Source organism: Parus major, chromosome Z, assembly GCF_001522545.3.
Source record: "Parus major isolate Abel chromosome Z, Parus_major1.1, whole genome shotgun sequence".
Lineage (NCBI taxonomy): Eukaryota > Metazoa > Chordata > Aves > Passeriformes > Paridae > Parus > Parus major.
The window spans coordinates 51108778-51132549 of record NC_031799.1 but is presented as its reverse complement, the minus strand read 5'-3'; the positions used below and the strand labels follow the sequence as shown (position 1 = coordinate 51132549).

At 43.7% G+C, this 23772-nt stretch overlaps 1 long non-coding RNA gene across 1 annotated transcript; it reads right to left on the bottom strand.

Moving 5' to 3' along the window:
• Positions 1–4683: 4683 nt before the first annotated feature.
• On the bottom strand, positions 4684–21578 carry LOC107198503. The gene is made up of 3 exons (XR_004500566.1): positions 19514–21578; positions 17136–18900; positions 4684–6463 (listed from the first exon to the last, which is right to left on the bottom strand). It is a non-coding gene; the product is annotated as an uncharacterized LOC107198503 (long non-coding RNA).
• Positions 21579–23772: the final 2194 nt, after the last annotated feature.

The window sequence follows — 23772 nt, the reverse complement described above, 5'->3', positions numbered from 1 at the left end:
TCTGTTCCCTGCACAGATGAACACTGAGAGCAGAAAGCAGCCTTGCAAAAGGCAGCCTTGCAAAAGGCAGATGTTAGCAGTTGGAAAGGTGAGGAGATAATAAAAATTCTCTCAGCTCACAATAAATGGAGGAGTGTAAAGGTACCTATAGACAATAACTAATACAATAACTTGCCTGAAAAAAAGCTGGAGACCTCAGTTCCTTAAAACATCAGTTATTGTTTTTTTGTCATGACTAGAGGAACTGGCAAACCCAGAGTGCAGAAGGACAGCTGCTGAATGGGATATTTGTAAGGATCTGATTGCAGGGTTGGCTAAATCGCTCAGTAATGATAGCAAAGTCCACAGCCACATGATAAGAGACCCAGAAGCACACACCAACAGCTGCCTGTCCGTGACAAGTCCTCCTGCAGGACTGTTCTCACTGCTGCTTGTATGTGAGGAGCCCTCCCCTGCTGTAGAGAAGGATGCAGTCAGGGCTGTGGCATGCAGCAAGCTTAGCCTCTCAAAGTAGACACCATACTGTGGGACAGAATCTTCGGGGAGAAACAGAGATGTGGGATAAGGTAACCTGCAAAGCAAAAGCTTCCCTCCCTGGGAGTCTGTCCCAGTTTCAGCTGGGATAGAGTTAATTTTCTCCTTAACACCTCATGCAGTGGTCTGTTTTGGATTCAGAGTGAAAATGGTGTTGAAAACATACTGATGTCATGTCTGTTGCTAAGCTTATCCTAAATGAAGGACTGTTCAGTGTTTTGATTGTGGAGTGATCTACAACAGCGGATCTATCGACTGTTGATGAGATGCACCTTTCTCAGAAGAGGAAAAGCCTTTTTTGTACACATTAGCTGTGCTGATTGTTACTCCTTTAAACTAGATTGGAAGGGGGAATGGAAAAAAATCAGTCTTGCCAGTGATATGCAGCAGGATGATGCACCAAAATTTGAGGGACAAAGTGCTGGTGAGGCGCTTCAGTCAACTCCACAAGGTTACAACTGCAATGAACCACACCTTCTACAGAAACACTTCTATACTGACACACACAGCATGAGGAACAAGGAAGAGGAAGCAGACGCTTTGGCCCAGTCCCAGAGATATGCCATCACTGGGATAAGCAAAATGTGGTGACATGAGTCCTGTGACTGGTGTGCCAGTGTGGATATTTACAGATCCTTCAGCAGGAGCAGGCTGGGCAGGTGAGGTGGAGGTGGTGTGTCACTAAGTAATGGAGGGGCTGGAATGTGTGTGGAGTTTGCAGTTGACAGTGGCATAGCTGAGAGCCTCTGGGTAAGGATTAAGGGATGCATAAATAATGCAGGAGTCATTGTGAGGGCGTGTTATAGCTCATGCGTCCAGGACAATGACACAGATGAACTCTTCTTTGAGAAACTAAGGGACACCTCCACATCATCTGCACTTGTCCTTATGGGGGACTTAAACTTGCTAGATGTTAATAGTAAATATCACACAGCTGGCACAATCAGGTTAGGAAGATTGTTAGAACACCCAAATTACAACCTCAGATTTGTTGCTTATTAACAGAGAGTATTTTGTGAACAAAATGGAGACAAGCAGCTCTCTTGGCCACAAGTGATCACAAAGCATAGAGCTGTTGTCAGGAGGAAAAGTGGCAGCAAAGCCTCAGCTCTGACCATGAGAAGAACAAACTCCAGGCTGCTCAGGACACTAGTGAGTAAAGTCCCCTGGGAAAATGCTTTTGCTGGCACCCAGGTCCATCAGTGCTGCTCATTTTTCAAACATCACCGCCTAAGGGCATAGGAGTGGGAAATTCCCAAATGTTGGAAATCAAGAAGGCAATGCAGAAGGCCAGCTTGCCTGAACAGGGATCTTCTCTTGGAAATGAGGCAAAAAATGAATGTATACACACAATGGAAGGAAGGTCCAGTGATATAGAAAGAACAGAGAAATGTTGTTTGCCAGTGTAATGACAAACAACTCCAGTGCCAGGGAGAAAATTCGTGTGGCCAAAGATCAACTGGAGTTGAAGCTGGCCAGAAATGTGGGGGACAAGAAAAAGTGTTTTATCAAATATATGGCAAAAGGCAGTATAGAAGTCACATTGGCCCATTGCTGGATGAAAATGGTCACCTCATCAACAGTGGCATAGACAAGGCAGAGTTGTTAATGTATTCTTTGCCTCCGTCTTCAACATGGGTGAAGGACCAAGAGGGTCTCAATGCCTGAAGGACCATGACTGTGAGAATGCTCTACTCCCAGTCAAACCTGAAATTGTGCAGGATCTGCTGCTCCAGCTGGATCCCTACAAATCTACGGGGCCTGATGACATTCATCCAAGAATTCTCAGAGTGCTGGCTGATGTAATTTCTAAAACTCTCTTATTGATTTTTGAGCAGTCTTGGGAATCCAGAGAGATCCCAGCTGACTGAAGCTGATTAATGTCCCTGTTATCGAGAAGGGCAAGAAGGAGGAACACAGAAACCACAGGCTTGTCAGTCTCACTTCAGTGCCTGGTAAAGTTGTGGAGAAGATTATTCTGGGAAGTATTGAAAAACACCTGAAGAGCAACACAGTCACTGGTCACAGCCAGCATGGCTTCATGAGGGGACAGTCCTGCTTATCAAACCTGATTTCCTTTCATGGCAAGGTAACGCACCTAGCTGATCAAGGGAAGCCAGCTGATGTAATCTTTTTGGATTTCAGTAAAGCCTTTGATGCTGTCTTTTACAGGATCCTTCTGGACAAAGCACATGGCTGGATAAACAAATCATATGATGGCTGAGCAACAAGTTGAGGGATCAGGCACAAAGGGTTACAGTGAATGGGGTGACATCAGCCTGGTGACCTGTCACTAGCAGGGTTCCACAGGGCTCCATCCTCAGCCCTGTGCTCTTCATCTCCATAAGTGACTTGGACACAGGACTGGACAGGATACCAAGCAAATTCACAGATGATACAAAACTGGGAGAAGCTCTTGACTCCCTCAAAGGCAGGGAGGGCCTGCAGAGAGACCTTGACAAATGAGAGGACTGGGCAGGCACCAACTGAATGGAATTCAACATGGGAGAGTGACAGATTCTGCACTGGGATGGAGCAACCCTGGATGCACAGACAGACAAACAAATGACAGGCTGGAAAGCAGAAATGAGTGCAGGAAAGGGGCCTGGGGATCCTGGTTGACGTTAACCCTGAGCCAGCAGTGCCCTGGCAGGCAGAAGGGCCTCGGTGTCCTGGGGTGCATCAGGCCCAGCATCACAGCCGGGCAAGGGAGGGGATTGTCCTGCTCTGCTCTGAGCTGGGGCAGCCTCACCTCAAGTGCTGGGGACAGCTCTGGGTGCCACAACACAAAAAAGACATTGAGGTGTTAGAGAGTGTCCAAAGGAGGGCCATGAGGATGGTGAAGGTTCTGAAAGGGAAGCTGTGTGTGGAGTAGCTGAGGTAACTTGCTCTGGAGGAGATTGAGGGGAGACCTCATTATAGTGACAGCCTCTTTGTGAGGGGAAGAGGAGTAGACATTGATCTCTTTTCTCTGGTGACAGTGACAGGACCTGAGGGAACGTCCTGTAGTTGTGTGATGTGAGGTTTAGATTGAAATTTTACTTTTCTTTCCAATTCTCCTCCCCAGCAAGAGGGCAGAGGAGTGTGAGTGCTCATCTGTATTGTTCTTAGGTGCTGTCTGGGTTTAAAACATGAGAGAGTCCCAACTCTTTTGCACATGTACTGTAAAGCATCTCCACCATCACCTGTCCTCTCTGGTAGACTGACCCCCAACAATGGACACCCCTAAGAGTGCTCTGTGCCTCTTTCAGCCTCTCCTGATTCTTCTTCAGCACACACTTGCCTCCTGTGACACCCACAAAACACTGAAGGATCCTCTGCCCAGAAAACCCAGGGCCTAATTTCCCCTGTAAGCCTGGTCAGCATGCTAGATTTCCATTAACTGATAGCAGCTCATCAGTCATTACAGAAAAATCGATGTGGAACTGTGATGGAGGTTCAAAAGTCCGTGGCCTCAGAGGTGAGTCATCTTGGTCAGACCTAGATTAGTCGGTGGAAATTAGACCCAAACTTTCCATTGGTAGCCAGCTTAAAAAAAACCCTGTGATTGTCCTCTGAACTGAAGTAATACTTAAATAGCAGGCCAGGCAAATAAGGCCTAAATCTTGCAACTTCATGTGAACTACATTAACCTTTGCCAGTTGTACATGAATCATATTAACCCTCGCTACCTGTATGGGAAGAAGCTGCTCACACAACAGCAATAGGTGACAATTCGCTTACAGAGAAAAAGGGAACAAACTGACTTAAATGTCTTGTTGAGATAAAAATGGCATTCAACAGAAGATACTAGATTTATATCATAATGAGTAGAACACACAGTTTGAGTCTTAAGGTCACCAAGACAATGCCTCTGTTCTGGAGCTGAGTCTTCAGAGGAGCAGCAGGCAAACATAAGCACCAACAGATGATATTTTGGGGGGGCTACAGAGTAAAACCAGAGCAGAGAATGAGGGACTACATGAAGGGCAGGGAGACCCCAGCACAGGGGAGGCAAAAGTCCTTGCCATCATAGAAGAAAGCCTACAGTGGCACAAACATCCAGCATTCTGCAAAAGGCTCTGATGGCAGTCACCAGCTGGATCATGTCAAAGGTTAGAGGAGGCAGCTCCAGGAATAATTTTGAGCAGTCATTGTTCAATCACAACCTTAAAGGTGAAGATAAAGTTTAATGAAAACACAAAGTGAATGAATCTGAATAGTTGTGCAATCCAGCTGTGGTAATAAGGAAAACTGCAGCTTGTACAAATATGCTATGACATTTCTGTCCCAAGCACATAATGAGTACAACATGCAGTTTGAGTCTTAGGATCAGCAAGCCAATGCACCTTCAGCAAAGTAATCCCTAGTGTAAATTCCTGTACCAAACACACATCTATGCCTCCATTCCCCCCATCCACCCCTGTTCACTGGCTATTCAGCCAATGAAGCTCAGCTACAGTGGCCATCACACCACTTCAAGCCACATCACAGCATCACATCTTCAGGATGTTGCACATTTTCACTGAACCTTACATCCTGTAGCTTTATTTCAAACTTATTTTCCATATTCCCCTCACATACCAAACTCACTCCACTTTCGATTTGGTGATCCACTTTGCAACCCACTTCACCTTACTCTCCAGTTAATTCCTTCCAAGTAGTATCAGAGAGAACTAACACGTTTTCTTGCAGTCATCTTGATAATCATCTTGAAACACTTAATATATAGAAAAAATTAAGGGAAAAAGTACACTGAACAATAAACTCAGGAGGACTGCAGCACAATCATCCAAAATATCAGTGGGCTGCATCACTGGTGTGTACACTGCTGAGTACAGCAGGACTAAACCCAGTACTATGGCAATATCAGAGAACTTGAGAGAACAAAAAAAAAAGGAATATCAGATCTCACTTTATGCTCTTATGACACAGACCTTGTTTTCTCGTCCTTTGAACTACCTCCCACAGCACTCACTGAAGAAAAGGAATGCTGAATGCTGTTGTCCTTCTCTGGACAAGAATCAAGTACACCCTTCAGATGAGAGCCTTTAGCTGAGAGAATGAATTCAGGGAGTTACTTTGTGTGCTGAACTAAAAACCACACACATTTTTACTGTACATAAGTATATGTAGGCATCTCCATTCTGATGCAAGTCCAAGATCTGAAGATTATTTCTGAAGTGTCAAATGATATTGTTTTAAACATGAAATTTAAAACTATGTTTCAAACATATGTTTATATGTTTTAAAGACGGCTATCCTGGATTGTTCTGTTGTAAATGGCACTGAAGCATTGCCACTCCAGAGCACATAAAGCAGACCATCCACCTCCAGCAAGTTCATGCAGACAAGCAAAAGGCATTCAGCATGCAGCCCAAGCTGGCTTCATTGTCAGCCTCCATTTTTTGGCTTGTTTGTTTATATTGGGAGGGGTAATTCCTGTGTTTGTGTGTTTGTATGTGTGTGTGAGACATCTAATACATCAGATATGTGGTGTTTTCTTAAGGAACATAATGAATAAGTGTAAATTCTGCTTAGACAAAAACAGTTGTTCTTGAATTAGACAAAGGGCAGTCATTTAAACCATTGTTACAGATGCCTGCAAATGCATTCCTGACCATGTAAAGGCAAAATGTGCAGCACTGAGGGTGAGCACTTCCCTGAAAGGAAACAAATGACATCTGTGGTCACAAAATTACCAAATTAGCTACCACTCAATCAATTTGTTGAGGAACATGTTAGATGTTATGCCCAAAGACAGAATTTAAAATTGAGACATCAGCAGTAAAATACAGATTTTTTTTCCTGAGGCTTTTCTTTTCCCCCCAAGGAGATTATGTCTACAGCCCTGTGAGTTCCGTGTTTTCAGAGATCAGATGTGGCATTTTCAACTTCCCCTTTGGCTTCTCATCTCAGAAGATCTAAGCCCTTCTTCTATTCCAAGTCCCTGCAGATAAAAAAAAAGATGAGATTTTAAAAATCACATAAGTAAATCAGTACAGAACTCACACACTGACATTATGAAAAAGACATAAAACTCCATTCAAACCACACAATCAAAATTAGTTGAAACTTTGGTTGACACTGAATTCAGAACATTGCAATTGTCCAACACTGTCAAATACATTAAAATTAGCCCAAGCAGGCCAGGCCCAAGCCTGAAAGCCTGGGATTCAGCTTTCTACAGTCAGCATTCATCTTTTCTAAACTTCACATCCCACAGAGGAAATTTAGTGTGCATCTCAGTAAGGTAGCTGCTGTGGTGATAGGCAGCCTTGCTGCTCTGGGCAGCCCCGTTCTGCAAGACAGGTGACAATTGAAAGGGAATAAGTGGTTTCAATAAAGTGACTTGAAACTCATCTCTTGAAGTTTAAAATTGTCTACAACTGCTCGGGTGTGTCCCCTGTTAGGTGTGCTCTGATAGCCTTCACACGAGGTTTACACCTGCAGCCAGGCTGTTAGCTGTGTCAATGCAGCTGCAGCAGATAATTGCAAAAATAGTATTCCATTTCACCTGCACATTTTACAGGTGCTCCGCAATAGTGAGAGCCTACATTGAGCAGGGTGTGCAGGCAGAGGAAAGCACCTGGGTTTGCCTCAGACACTGCCTTGCTCTGGGTTTGCTCTGTGCTGGCCACTTGGAAGGCCTGATCCATGAATAGGGCTCCCCACTGTGAGTGAGATAATACAACAAACCAAAAGCCAAATTACTCCTTCCACATACTAACCTACTTCCTCCAGCCCAGAAAACTTCTGTATTTCAGGTGTGTTTCACTACATCAAACAACCAAACGAACATGCACCCACATATTTCCTCAGCTCTAATCCCATTGCTAGTGAAGAAAGACCTAGGTACAGATTCTGTCCCAGATGTGGAATATTGCTGGTGCCCCCCACATAGTGTTCTGCTCAGGATGAAGACAAGAAAAGGGGTATTTTGTTTTGCATTTTGATGATGAGTGCTGGTGCTTGGATCTGGCAGCATTCATTTGTTTGGAACTACAGGAGCAACATTAAAACAGTGGTTTTCAATTTGCTTTCATTTCCAAAGCTTACAGGTCTTCTGATAGAGGCAAAGACCTATGTCTGGCAAGTGAAGCCCCTGAACAATAGATTTCTTCCACTGATTTATTTTTTGCTGGCCTGGTAAGCAGAAAATCACCAGTGCAGTGCAGAGTGACACAGAAACCACAACCTGACATTTACTGGCAAACAGAATCGTAAAAGTGCACTGAAAATGAAACTCTCCAAACATGCAATGTTTAACTGGGTTCAGCAGAGGCAGATAGGAATGAAAATGAAAAGCTCATACAGCTGAATCCCTTTCACTGAATTGAAAGGAGAAAAATCACAGAATCGCAGAACCACTAGGTTGGAAGAGACCTTCAAGATCAGCCCTAACACCTCAACTGAACCACAGCACTGACTGCCACATCCAATTCCAGCTGCTCTCTCAGTTATTTCATGCTTTTGATCGTTTCCAATGCAGGTTTCTTTACCTTTTCTTTCTAGGCAGCCTGTATAAGAGACACAGAGGTGCTGGAGTAAGTACAGAAAGATGATGAAGGGCCTGAAGCATTTAATCTGTAAGGGAAGGCTGATGGAGCAGAGTCTGTGTCATGGAGAAGAGCAGGCTCAGGAGGGATCTTGGCAATGTGTACAAATACCTACCAAGTGGCGCAAAGAGGATAGAGACTTATTCCATCAGTGCCCAGTGACAGGACTGTGGGCAATGAAACACAGGAGATTCAGCTTGAACATCAAGACTTTTCACTGTAAGAGTGATTGAATGCCAGTGCAGGCTGCTCAGATGAGTGGTGGAGTCTACATCCTTGGAGATATTCAAAAGCCATCTGGATATGGTCCTTGGGATTGAGTCCAACTCCTACAGTGGACTATCCTCGAGAATTACACTGTGTGCCTGAAAGCATTGTCCAAATGCTTCTTGGACACTGAGAAAATAAAAATCTAAAAATTCCACAGAAATATACAAAAATAAACAAAATCCCCTCTCTCTTCTGGTGTCAAGAGTACCTTATAAGGAATAAACCACCTCTGAACTGTTCCCATACCTGTGGAAGGGGAAGGACATCTGTGAAGATCAAGGAAAACAGAAAGAGGAAGAAGAGAGGGAAGGTAAAGGAGGGGAAATCAATGTTCAGCGATGTATTCAAAGAAAGTCCCAGGAATGTGCTAAGGAAATCAGAGTCAGCTTTCAACTTGTATTTTGTCCCCTCTCTTCTGCTGTTTTTTACAGGCAGCACTACAGCCTGAGCTGCAGGACAGCCAAGATTCTCCTGCAGGACCCCAGCAGAGAGATGGAGAATTAATTACCTTTTCTCAAGCAGGTGACAGAGTAACTGCTAAGCAGTGTCCTGCAAGCTCTCTTTGAGCAGTCTCCCCAGGGTGGCTTTTACTGGTGGGATAATGGGACTGGTGTGGCAGGGGGACTGCACAGCTGCCCACAGGGCACTGATGCCCCAACTAGCCCTGCTCCTCACATCACTGCAAGGAGGCCACCCAGGCTTTCCCCTGTCCTCTGCTGAGTGTGTGGGAGCATCAGGGAACAGCAGCCCCCACACCAGTGCTTTGTGTCAGGGAGATGAGGGCAGGGAGGGTATCCTGGCACACCTGCTCAGAATCCTCTACCAGAGGTTTCCATTGGCTGGGTCCTGCACACATGTGCACTTTGGCATGAACAAATACATACCTTCCCACTGTCCACTGTCATAAGCACCATTAACAGCTACTGAAGCTCTACTTGAGCTTGATGCTAACCTTTTGACAGAAAAAGTTTACTATAGGTGAATGATAGATACCTCTTTGTCACATAATTTGGACTACTAAGAAGACATTAAGTTCTTTTTAGAGACATATTTTGCATGAATAGTGCTTTATCTGTGCTTTAAACACCCAAAATTTAATACCTAAATATGTGTATATATAAGCATTTGGCTTTATTTAAAGTTAGAAATTATATTGCCTCCAGAATTTTAAGATGTTAAACAGTTAGATTTGAAATAGTCTTAAAATTCAGAATAAGCATTATAACACAGACAGAAGAAACAGAAAGATAATCTAAAAGTCAGAGAAAAGTATTAAGTCCAGCACAAGGATAGGCAGGTCCTGGCAGGAACAAGAACATATCTCTCAGACTCAGTTACACCAGGTCAAGCTTTGAGTAACAGATAGCTGTAGTGAGTGCTCTGAAGTTCTGCTGCATTTCCAAGCACTTCTGGCACCTCTCTGCAGAAGAATCAGTAACTTTGAGAGCAAGCTGGACATATGCAAGGACCAGCCTCTGAAGGCCAAGCCCACGGACAACTAGCCCAAGACATTTGCAATGACCAAACACCACATAATTTGTAATTTGACCGAGCCCTGCTATTTTTATTCAATTAATACTGTGAGACCAGCATCATCTCCCAGCTTAGATCTGAAATACCAAGGGGTTCAAGAAGACAAATGTGCACGTTGTCATTACCTTCCTCTAGGACACGCCACAAGGTGACATGGGACAAAATGCAGCGTGACACTCTCTGGACTCTCTGTGTGAGACTGGCAATGAGCCAAAGCTGCCAAAGCTGACTGTCCTTCCTCTGTGTAGGAGGGTTTAGTACCTGCTGTGCATGGTGCCCTTAATGCTCTGGGGCATAGACTGGACCCTGGCCCCACTGAGCAGTGACTTCCAGCCACCCTGGCCACCCAGCCCCACAGCACAGAGGCCTCTGAACAGCCTCAGAAAACCTGATAGAGAAAAAAAAAAATAATTTTTTTTCAGTATTTACCAGAAGAGCTCGATGGCTCCTGGGAAGCAGGTCTGGAAGCTGGTAGTCAAAGGGATCAATGGTGTTTGCAACCTGGGTTTGAGGTCTGTAGACCACTTCTTCCTCTTCTTGGGAAAGCACAGTGCCAGCTGCACTGTGGGAAGTGCTTGCCATGCCCGTGCTTTCTCCCACTGGTTTTTCCCATTCTATGAGGTCCACCCTCTGCATATTACTCCTTCCCCTCACACTGGTCAGCCTCAGCCACCAGACAGCAGATCTCCAAGGTGTTTCCAGAACTGCAATTTTCTGCACTCTGTTAAGTAAATTTTACCTTTGCAGTAAATTTTATCTAGACCTTTCCAGTTACACTTTTGTAACACCTCAGGGGTAGAAAGTTTTCCTTTAGTGGTTTGTCTCTACTTGTGCTGTTGGAGGGAGGTGAGGAAAATAGGAAATTTCAGGACTTCTAAAAAATATCAGCTTTACCAACTCCTCTCCAAAACAGATATGTTTTTGTTCATCTTTTAAAGTGAAAACATTTGTTAAATTACTTACTGCATTGATTTTTATACATGCTCATTTCTTCACAGGAAGAAATCTTGGAAAGAAAAACTGCAAGGAGGCTTAAGTACTTCCTCTCTTACAAACCAGCAAAAACACAACTGTGATTTGACACACAGATAAAAACTCCAATATTCTGTTTCTGTGCTAAGGCCTCCCAGGTCACCAATGTCATGAAGGCTGCACCATTAGAAAGCTGTAGCACCTACAGTTTTCTCCATCTCCTGCCAGCAAGCTGTGACATATGAATATATGAGAGCAGTTTGCAATGATGTGCTGGTGCAGTAAAAGGCAGGCTGCCTGCCTGACCCCACACAGCCCATTTGGTGACACAGAGGCCTTTTTTGCAAACAAAAGCTAGGCTGTTTGATGGAGCCTAGCTGTGTCTCCCTAAAGTGGTCTTGTCCTGGGTGGGGCATCAAGAGAAAACACGCCCTCCATCACCATTTGCAGCACAAACTAAAGGGCCAGTTTTTGCATGGTGGCAGCTAGGACTGTCAACAATGTCACTATTTATAGTGCAGAACAGATAGGCCCAAGAATTCCCAAGATCTGCTGGCAATGTGCCCAGGTTTTTCAGATAGTAAATGCTGAACAAAATCCACAGCCACAGCCACAAACAACCACAGCCAGAGTTATTTTGGATTTGCACAACTTCTCTCAGGAAGTTTTGTAATGAAAGGCCCCTCTACCATGCAGAATTGTTAAGCCTTGTTCCACAGGCCTATCCCAGGTCATTGCTATGCACCAGTATATAAGTTTCCTTTTGGGCTGCAATCCAAAGTTCTTTGACTGATTTCATGCAGAAGTTCCCAGGATTTAGAAACTTTTTTTTTTCTTTTCACTTTCCTTTCTACCTTTTTTTTTTTTTTCAGTGTAAAAGTTTCTTTGAAATAATTTCCTTCTAAAATTATCTCAGCTTGAAGAATCACACTGCAGGTAGCTTCCATGCCTACATATTCCACACACTTACTACTTTTATTCCTGACACAAAGCTTTAATTTATGACTCACCACAATGTAAAGCTGTGGTAGAAAGAGGCCAAGGAGTGTTTCAAGACAAATAGCACTAAAGATATGCCTGTGCAGGCTGCTGCCTTTCTCAGAAAGAATATATTGCTGTTTTTCTGTCTTCATTTCCTTTCTGCTCTATTCAGCAAGGTGAAATCAATCCCTGCTGCTGGTGAAACAAAAATCCAACAGGCAACAGTGATGACCAGCCACAGACGTGCACCAGTTTATGCCAGACAGGCTCACTGCTTAGAGAGCTATTTTACTTTATACTGGAGCCTCCAGTCTGACCTCCCACTCCTTCATCAGACCTTTACAATGGAGGGGACCTGAGCTTTTGCCTTGCTGTGCAGCTAAAACACTGTGACAGTAGAAAGCTCCAATATTGAGAAAATATTGGTCTGTTTGTCCTGGCTGACTGTTGTGGGAGTTGTAAAACTAATTGCTAGAACCTTTGGCTAGTGTTCAGAAGGTAGATCAGGGATGGGCCAGCAGCACATTTTCCCACTGACAGAAGGTTTATCTCACAGCATTGCTATCTATGAGTAGAAATGGCTCTGGGACACTGTTCATGTGCATGTGACTGGTCTTTAACCCTCTGATAATCAGCAGTTTCATGGGATATGGGGTGTTGCCCTCCAGGTACCCATTGATATCTTGGGAGAACATATGTGGGAAATACTTACTTCACATAGCTACACCTAAGATCCAGTATGTGGTTAAACACTGTCTGTCCTGGTGCTGATAATTTGCTGTTTCTTCTGGCATTTTCAGTTTTGTCATGCTCCAAAATGCAAGTCTAAAATATTTGAGAAAACCTGAAAGCTGATCAGCATCTCCAGAGAGGTGTGAACCTTCTCTCCAGCATCACGAATTACAAGTTCTTGTCAATTCTCTGGAGACATACTGAGCTTTAGAGGAACTGGACTTGCACAAAACAGATGTGTTATCTGGCAATGGGTTGGATTAACCTGCTGAGCATTGCTATTTCCTATCCAGAAGGAGAGGGGATGAGTAATGTGTACACAACAAAAGCAGCTGGGCAGAGGATGTTGTTCACGTGCTTCTCCTAAGCGGCAGCACTGACAAATCTTGGATTACTGCTACAAGCATAACTCTCTTCAGTATGCTTCTGAAAGCCCCATATTCTGCATTACCTTCATGCTTCATGGAAAAAAAGGGAAAAAGAAGAACAGGAAAAGTGGACCTCTAGTATTGAACATCTTCCAACTGAATAACCAGCACTGCTGTGCAATGCCACAGAAACATTTGCTGTGAGGAGCAGTTGCTGATTTTTCCCACCTGACCTCACAGCAGAGACTTTCAAGAGCACGAAAAACTGAGGAGAGCTCTCATGAGCATCACTAACAGATTTACTCCCCTCAGAAGGAGAGACCCATTCACCGAGGTCTCTGGAGAGTGGGTGACTGTTTTTGGGAGCATGCTGCACCACAAACGTGGCCCTGGGCAGAGCAGCACCTGTGAAGGATGCAGAGGTCCCTGTTTCATGTCCCCAGGTGATCAGAGCTAGCCATTGAGTAGCTGTGCACACAGAATAAGGGACAGGGTGATGAAAGGATACTAATTGCTCCCAACCTCCCAACCAGGCAGTGGACCTGCATGAATAAAAGACAGTTGGTTCTGTCTGAACTCCAGATTCAGCAAAATTTTTAGGCAATTTTAGCTCATCTCACAAGTACTGCCCACACCTCCTGCAGGCTTCCCCACATACCCTGAAGGTGATGCCTGGACCCTGCAGGGACATGCAGGACCTTGTGATTCATCTCAGAGAGCTGATGCTGCACAGGCTGCGGGGACCCGGTACTGAATTGGCACCTCTCGGGTAGCAAAGAGACCTCAGCAGCATCAGCTCCTTGGAGAAACGGAAACCTAATTATACAACCTTGACACCAGTTCCCAAAGACACTATGGAGCTGGCAGCACCTCCTGCACTAGCAGCACCGGCTGCACATGGTGATTATGCCAACACTTCTGCCTCTTTGTACTCCCTCCTCCAGCAAGAGAGCACAGTAGCAAAATCCACTCCATGGACCACAGCAGAGGCTCGATCTGTGCAGTGCCATGAGAGAAAATGGATTATGCTGACTACTTGTTTTCAGTGGCATTGCTGATGGAGAGGGATGCTGCAGGAAGCCACTAAACTCTGCTTCCCTGTACAGTGATGACTCCAGCAGGGATGAATGAGGACCCATGAAAATATCCTTCCAAATTACTTCCTCCCAGCCCCAGGAAGGGTAAGAGGAACACACTTTTAGGAGTTAGAAATGGGCCTTCATATCTCCATCCATCCTCTTTATCTTTCTCTGAATTTGCCTTAAAGCTTGTTCCCCCAGCTTCTGCCCACAGAAGCCTCCTGGCTGCCACAGAAGGAAGTTTGCAGCTGTGTGTGTGTAATGTTGTTCCATCCATCCTGGCTCAGTCAGAAGTTGTCCAGATAGCTGCATTCCCTCTAAGTGAAAGAGTTGTTTACCAGCAGAGGCCTGATCCTGGTGCAGAGTCAAGCCTGTCTGTTGGCAGCAAAAGGAGCCACACTCTGGGACAGCCATCTCCTCAGAAGGAAGGAAGTTGGGAAGGACAAATAACTTAAAACCAGCAGAAGGCATCTTCAGACCTGCCTCTGGCTCAGTATAATTGGCACTGATTACAGGTTTGCACAACCTGTAGCCATGATTTCTCCGTTTTAGATTGCTCAGGGTTTACATATAGTTAGTTAACATGGAAGCAGGACACCTGAGGAATGGCTGTTTGCCCTGGGCTGTCCAAAATACACTATCACCTGCTCAGCAACTCCCATGTCCCCAGAACCACAGTGGCCACAACACCACATGTCCCACAGGCTCCACTTCCCAAAAGTAGAGCAAAAACACATACACAGCGCCAGGGCTGTGCTCTTGGCTGAACAGGGAAAGGGCTGCTAATGAGAAAAACAACAGCATGCAGTGATACTCGAGCAGGCTTTCCAAGAAGATTACATCACAAAGCTGTTCAGCCACCAAAGAAACAATGCAAGAAATAGGCAAGAGAACAGTGCTATCTGCAAAGTACATCTAAGTCCAAAAGCTAATTCAAAATCCTTTCATGGGGATCATGAGTAAATACTCAGAATAAAAATAATACTAAAAACAGCCCAGAAGAAAAACAGCTTAATATATGGCATGGGTTAAAAGTACTCACCTTTAGTCTGCATTGGCTCAGATTATGGTTCTGATATTGGAGATTAGGAGGAAGTTACACCTCATGGGTTTTGATGATGCACAGCAGGGGCTCTGGGTATTCACAGCATATACTTACACATCAGTGAAGCCTCAAGGTCCAGAGCCTGGTAACCTGCTCTTGCAGGGTACAGCCACCTCTACACAGAAAATACAACAGCAAGGTTTTCTCACTGCTCCTTGTCCCAGGCATGAATGCAGTGCCATGGTGGGTGTGCAGGATTTTGTCACATGTGTTTCCAAGGAAAAAAAATGTTCATCTTCTCCTCCGGCAATGTCCGGAGGCTTTGTCTGACTTCATCATTGTCTGTTACTTTCTATGCACTACTTTGTCAGGACAGACAAAAAACCTTGTGCTCTTTCTTGAGCAGGGAGCATAACCTGAGAGAGCAAGTATAAAGTACACACACCCACAGAGCGATGTAAATCTAGAGGAGACATTTGCAAAAAAGAGACCCTAGAAAGACTAGTCTCAATAAGGTAACAGCTAGGAAAAAGCAGTAATAGCCAAAAAAGACTAATTCCAAATAACACTGCTGCAAATTCCACTACAGCCATTCAAATAAGACACAGAGGACACATCCACTACCTTGTGCATCATTACATCAGTCAAACCAGAATAAAGAGAAATACTAGATTTCAAAATGACAACATTTTATACTGTTTCCCTCTCTTTCACACCGAAACAAATGAAGACAATGAGGAATCCAACCAGTAGCTGCTAGATAAATAATAAAGCTTCTCAGGAATAGGATGTACCACCTGGTGGAAAAATTCAAAGCTAAAAACTGGTTTGTTTGTATTTCTGTAATATCTGGTACCCTGCTGAAAGAATACTGTGTTTGCACAAAAGGTCTTTTTAGCAAGTAGGAATGCAAGCACACCCAGACAGCACGCAAGTAAGCATGGAAATCTACAATTTTTTCATTTACTAAAATAAAAATGACATATCTTTAATATAAAATAAAAGGAAGGTAATCAATCAAGACCATATTTTGGTGGGGGTTTTTTTCTGCTTACAAGCAAAACCTATGATCAAGTAATCACACCTTATGTTTATTTAAATTTATTTAAAATATATCCTGCTAAAGACTACAAATTAATTATTAATATGGAAGTAAATAGTTTGAAAGTGTATATACTGCAAATAGACAAAATATGCACAGGGTTAATGTTGCTTAGCTAGCTTGAAGCTAAAACTAATCCAATAGGCAACTCAAATTCCCACAGCTTAATGCATTTTATGACTAAGCTGCTGCTTTAATGGCCAGTCATAAAATCTAAATCACTTAACCCAACATGCAAAACCCAGCATGTGCACTGAAATCTGTGCTAAGCCATTAAAGGCATTGCTGTCTGAGGGTGTGAGCCTACTGCAGATTATACTGATGTTGATCGCTGCAGTTGCTTCCCTCTGCCAACCACCAGATCCTTCATTGAGGGCTTCCAACTTTAAAGCAACAAACAAATACACACACAAAAATATCAAACCCAAAACTCCCCCAGACCCAAATCTAACTCCTTCCCTTCCTTTGTGACTGAATTTAGTTTGCTGAAATAGACTTGCAAAGGGTTTATCAACCCCTGCAGCCAGCACAATGGAGTGGCATTCAGTAACTGTCTGACTTCCACAGCCTGTGCCCAAATGCACCTGTGCCTGGATGGTGGCAGATGCTCAAGTTTCTGCTGTGAAGGATGTATTTCAAGGTTTGCAATTTGCAGTGCCTTGTCAAGCTCAGGAGCCCATGGCCACTGGAGAACCAGCATGTATGTTTGTCTAAGTCAAGAGAGTTGCATTTCTCAGGGACATAGGTGCTGGGCACACTGCATCTCCTTGCACCATCATCTATTTTCAGGATAGCCAGGCAAAAACACAACACAGGAGACAATCCTTTGTTTTATCCTCCAACTTGGCTTTGTCACTGCTTCAAAGTATCTCTGGATGGGACCCCATTCCAGCAGTCCCTGATGACACTTACCAGGTTTTAAGCAATGAGCACTGAGGCTGGAGGCACCCTAAGCTCAGCTGCAAGCCATGGTACACTCACCAGATGTGCTGCCCGTTCCCACTGTTTACCATCTCCCAGGCATGGAAGCAGTGGGACAGACTGACTGGTCAGAAGGATGGTGACCATCAGGGCACCACAGCTGCCTCTGCATTTGTCCTCCAGTGAGGAGCAGGTTCATTCCACATGCAAGTCCTCCAGGAGGGTGCACACCAGCAACACATCCATGGCTGGCTTCTATGTGAACTGGTACCTCCTAGAAATGGAGAAATGCAAAAGTGGAGAGAACCATGTCAGCCCCTGCACCAGGCACAGAGATGAAGAAATGCACTTCACTCCCATGGATGTGTGGTTGGACAGGGAGTGGCAGCCTGTATCTCTACTTGGCTGGGAGGGAAGAAATGGGAAGGCAGAGCAGAGAGAGCAAACCAAAAAGCAATAGGAAACCTAGAAGTAAGATAATGGCCCTGGAAATTCTGGGCAGGTGAAGGGGAAACCTAGGAGAGAGACTGGAAGTATTGGGCTGGAAGAAGTATGGTTATTGTGCAGGACAAGTTGTTGATTCCCTCAAGCAGACAAGATGACTCATAACCAATATGCAATGAAGACACTCGGAGTCTGTGCCCAGATATATCAAGGACTTACAAAACTCATTTATTATCTTTTTTTCACCCAGTTTTTTCAGGAATTAGTGATGCAGCCAGAAGTCACAGTCAATGATTACCATCAGCAATCCAATTGCCTTGTTTCCATTTCAGACCGAGAAGGATATATTTTGCTTTTGGTTTAGACTAACAGGATTGTTTTCCTGTATGTATACTGAAGTAAAATAACTTCAGATTCATACTCCCTTTTTACACCATGCTGATGTACACATGACAGCCAGGAGGTCATGCTGTCATCCAGAGAGACTTGGTCTGGCTGGAGAAATGGCGCAACAGGAACATCATGAAGTTCAGCAAGAAGGAGTTTAAAATCCTGAACCCAGAAGGGAACAGCAGGAGCCTGGGGGCTAACATTCTGGAAAGCAGCTTGGTAGAAAAGGATCTGAAGGTCCTGGTGGGCCCCAAATTGAACTTTATCCCCTTTCAGTGTGCTCTTTCCACAGAAAAGGCAAACGGTGTCTTGGGCTGCACAGAAAGAAGTGATGACAGCTGGCTGAGGAATGGGATCCTTCACTACTCAGCATTGGTAAGGTCACAGCTCAAGCAAGTCCATGGGAATGCCAGAAGCACAATGAAAAAGCTGAAGAATCTGATATATGAGAAGATGACAGGAGAGATGGGACTGCTTAGTGTGGAGAAGATAAAGCTCAAGAGCATCTTATCTGCATGAACAAAAACCTGATGAGGGTGAAGGAGATGGAGACACACTTCTCAGTGGTGCACAGTGCCAGGGTTAGAGACAATGGGCATGAACTGAAATACAGGAGATCGCTTTTGAAATACTTTTACTGCGAGAGTGGATGCACAAGATGGCCAGAGAGTTTTTTGTCTGCATGCTCAAAATCCACCTGTATCCAGTCCTGAACAGCCAACTCACACATCCAGTCTTGAATGGACTGGGGGTCCATAAGTTCCCCCTGGGCTGCATGAATGCTTATAGTGGGCTGTTTGGTGCTGTTTGGAGCAGCAGTGATTACCGATCTTCTGCTGAAAATCCAGAACCCATTTTTACTGAGGAGATCCTTGTAGTAGCACAGACACTCTCTGACTGCAAGTAGAAATTTCTTTGTCACATGAAGTTTTCTTACAGCAGTGTCTTTTGACTTGTTGCTTGTGGACTTCTGGATATTTGTAGGGTGCTTCTAAAGGACACAGAGATGGGAACCAAACAAAGTGAGCTCATTGCAAAATTATTTACATATACCACACAGAAAAATACCCTAAAGATCGATCAGCTGGGCAAACAAAGGAAAATGGATGTCTGTGATTTAGTTACTTAATCAAACTCAAGTGGGGAGCGATGCACCTTTCTCTCTGCAAAACAATAGGTTTCAGCTAAGTATGGAGAAGAGCCCAGAAATTGGAAGCATTGTTTAGATGTGTAGCATGGACTGTTTTTTAACAGGAATACCACAGCAGAACTTTTCAAACAATGTCTTTTTCTCTAAATAAATGCTAAGCAACTACCTATTTTTTCCCCTTTTATTACCACCTTGTCATGAACTAGTTCCCAAAAAGCCTCTGCCAAGCATCAGTGTATCAGACTTATACCATGTGCACGCTGCAGTACATGGAGATAAGGTTCCCCAGCCTGGAACTTAGTATGCCCTTTAGTGCTTTCTGATTTTCACATGTTGCTAACAGCCAGGAGGAGATGGTAAATTTCCCTTGACAGGAGAAAACACATTTTTCCACTGATTGCAGAATTGCAATGCGGGCAAATGGCTCTCATAGGTGTAGGACATCAATACAAACCAGATGACTGCAGGCAGGCACTGAAATGGTAGAGCTTCAGTCCCTTCAGACACTTGCCATCTCCCACCTAGAAAACCAAAGAAAACTGTGTCCAGCCTATTTATAACATCAGCTTCCTGGGAACTGAGAAACATTTCAGAGTCTACAAGGGGGGAAAATACCCCATGATGTTGGGAACTATAAATTAGACCAAGTCCATAGTGCTTTTTTTAGACTGAAATCTACTGGATTTTGGAGAAGGAAACAAACTTTAGTAAAAAAGGCTCCTTTATCCTCTAAGATACTTTCCTTTAGGATATAATCCGTGTTTAGGTTTGAAACAAAAGCAGAAAATGTTACCTACTCATGCAATGCAAAATAACATAATTTTGTGGCCAGAAAACTGGCTTCTGTGATCCTGAAAAACAGCTATCACCACCCATGCCAGCCATTTGAAGGACTTGAAGGACAATTTTCTCTGGATATCTGTAGCATTTTGACATTGAAAACCCAATGGGTACATGGGCTTCCTGCCTAAGAATACTGCTGGCTATAGGCTACTTTGCTGTGACCCCACAAAAACCAGCCTTGAGACAGACTGTACAGACAAGTGTAGTCCTTCCTGCTGTATAGACTTGGTTTATGACTTCGTACGTTCATGAAGAATGAGTTCACTGTTCAACAAGAACAGACTGTGTGAGGCAAAAATGTACCAGCTTCTCTGTTAATCACTGGACAGAGCTGGAAATGCCAAATTTTACTTCTGATGTTCATTTCAGCTATGTTATTAAACTAAACGAAATAATCTCTTTAGTCATCACCTGTTGCATACAAAAGCAATCTGTTCAAAGGCAAAGCACGAAAATATTATGCAGCTATATTCTGGCTGAAAAAATACTGTTTTTATGTACACACATAAAGATATGAATGTCAAATATGACTGTTGACTCCTAGAAGATTTAGAACATTGCTGACGCACTGTGATGAGATCATTGTGTCAGCCTGCATACAAACAAGATATGCTTCACATGTGCACTTATCACTGCAGGAGGATGCCTGAAACACACCAACATTTTAAGACTGAGATTTTAAGCTCTAGTGAGAGGGTTCCTAGTTCTTACCACCAGTGTATGTCACAGAGCAACACTCCTAACACCTGCCTTCTCCCTGCTAGACACGCTGTTTGCTTCTGACACCGCAGTCCCACAGCATCAGAAGAGACCCTGTACAGTCACTACCTTCCCATCTAAGAGATAACATTCTCATCTCAAAGTCTGTGGCTGCAGACATTCCCAAGCATGGGAAAAGTCCAAAACTGCCTGGTCCAGCTGGAGCTCCCTCCCTGCTCAGCCAAAGGCCCAACAGTGACAAGCTGTCCCTTACCTACAAATCATCTGCAGGAGGGTAAGCTGAATGCTTTCAGACATGGGAAACCAAAATAAGGCAGCCTTTGAAAGGTCTGTAATCCAGAGACAACAGGTCAAGTTGCCATGCCTTGCAGAGTGGGCTGCAATCCCCACTGAAACACTTTCCTCCTTTTCCAGCCATACAACATAACCCTTAAAGAGATCATGCTGGAAGCCCCATAAAATTCATGGAAGTAGACTTATTCTAGATATCTAGCCTTCAGGAATATCTCAGAGGTCTCCAGTCTCCCTCTGAGCAAGGACTCTTAAAAAAAATCTCTCTGAAGGTTCACCTCTTTTATTCCTCCTTGTTACCCAATATATAACTTAATTCTGTTTTTTCTTTCTCTTTCTTGATTCTGTTGTGCTTCTTTTGCACTTCCCCTCACTTCTGGATTTCTCAGTTTCTCTGATCTAAGCTCCTTCAGGATTCCCTTCACAGGGAGTACCGCTTCTCAGTTCTCCAGGTCAGAAGAAAACTCCAAAGCCTGTTAGGATCTTGTTTCTCGTGTTTATTAGGTGTTATCACAAAACTTGGCTGGTCTCTCCAGACTTTCTGCATAAGTTTAATTCACTACAACCTGGCACATTTTGGCTCTGATAGCTCAAAATGGCCCTGAACTATGCAGTTATTTTATCTTTATACTTATCCAATTAACAATAGACGTATATTTTTTTTAATGATCCAATAACCCAACACCTGTGTGCTGCACTGTGGCATTTTCTAACCAATCACTTACTATTACCCAAGAACCTCTAGAACATGAAGAAGAAAGAAGGAGGAAAAGAAACAACATTCTAAATCCTCCATCTTGCCTTCTGCTTTCTAAACTTTTTTAAACTCTAACTTTTTCTCCCAGTCACTTAAGAAAACCCTCTAATCTGGACACTCACACTTTTAGCTTTTCTATCTAACTTCAACCATTATTTTTATGTATCACCATGAAAACATGCTCATAAATTTCATGTTATATGAAACTCCTGGATCTCAGAGTTAGGCATCAGAGACAAGGGCATACACTCTGTGTCTCAGACTCCAACACCAGTATGTTGCAAAAGTGGCCAGATTTTCCCATACTTCATTCTGGAGCATTAATCACAAGCAAATTTAACACTGCATTCCTTTGTTCTATCTCTGCCGTTATTCTGCCTTCCCACATATTTTTCTCCTTGGAAAAACTCTTTTATAAAGACCCCCAAGAACAAAACAGTTGCCCCAAAAGGGATGAGCAGAAACCAATGAGACTGAACAGAATGGAGGCAAGTGACAAAAGTGTGTGCCTTGCCTTGCTCAGATTTGTGGGGCTGCCAGCTAAGGAAGCAGAGTTTCTGAATTCTTAGTGGAAGATGGAAAAGCCTAGATGGATAAAACATTGTACAAGCTAATAAGTAAAAAGTCCAGGAAGAAAATTACAGGTTTTGAGCTTTTTCAGTCTGCTTACTGAGATGTGAAATGGAACAGAATACTAGACCCAGTGGCTCATGATTTATTTAACTTCGTGCTGCTGGCCGTTTATACTAGCCAATCTTTAATTCACTTGTGTGGGCCACTTACAGAAAGAATAGGTTGCCAAATTCAAGGCTTCCTACAAGGTTTTATTTTGGCATTAGTACATATATATCTAAAAGTTCATACATAAAAATGTATGCACATATAACTTTATCTATGTAGTATATGTACATGCAATAGAAAAACAAAAATTATATGTACAGATTCCCAAAAGGCTTCATAGTTTCTTCCTATTTTCTCATTTCTATGGGGTTAGGGAGACATTTTTGAATGTGTTGCTGCATTTTACGTGTGTACTCTACAGGCCTGCTGTTCTCTCAGCACCTCTCCCAGAATTCTGGTATCAGAGAAAAGGCAAAGTTATTGCCACCAAAAATAAGTTACTGTTCAACATGTAAAAATACAGTCTTCCAGGCACCAGGCAAGCCTTAAAATAAGAAAAGCTATTCATCATACAGTAAAGCAGGGGGAAGGGCTAGCAGAGCTTTGAATTGGATTGAGCTCACTTCCATCCTGTGAGCAGATCTAAGTTTAACACAGGCCCAGAGGATGCAAAGACAAAGTCAAGAATAATAATTCACTTCATGTCAAAGCCCAGTGAAGAGATTTCTTTTGACAGCTCCTGCTTTGTTCTCCCAGTGTATTTACTGGCTTCCTGCACAGGCACATGAGCCTGACCTCTCTCATTCACCCACAAATTGGCTACATATAAAATACCCATTAATTCCAGCTGGCACGTGGGTTTTTAGCTGAGGCCCTTCCTTCCTGTCTGAAACTGGGAAAAAGCACTGGGGGAATGTGTGGAGGGATGAGACAGAAAGAAGCAGCAATCCATAAACTTCCAGTGCAGGGCTCCCTGGTCTGCATTTCTTAATTGAGCACCTGCAGTCACACCAACAATTAGGCAAAAATCATTAGATCTGACTCAGATCAAGAAGAAGCATATTCTCCCCAGAAGCACAAACTGCACATAAACAGCAGTTCACTCTTGATCTGATGAGAATTCAAGAAATAACACATTCCAAAAGCTGTGCTGGAAAGCATTGGAAATACTTTACTTTTTACAGTCCTGTAACTTAGGTTACAGGATTAAGCTGGCTAGTTATCTTAACCTCAGCTACGTGTGAAGATGGGCAGCACAAACATCTCCCACTTGAAAGGGTTGTTAGATACTCGTCCTTTCAGATATACTCTGCAGGGATTCAGCACAGTTAGAACATTTGCAGGATACTGACCTAGAACTACCTTTAAAAAGGAAACCCACTAGTCATAGCCTTGCAAGTTTATAGCATCAGCAAAGCCTTAGGATCCACAAGGCTGGCTGGTATGCTCACACTTCATTTGGATTTGTAGGAAGAACTGGA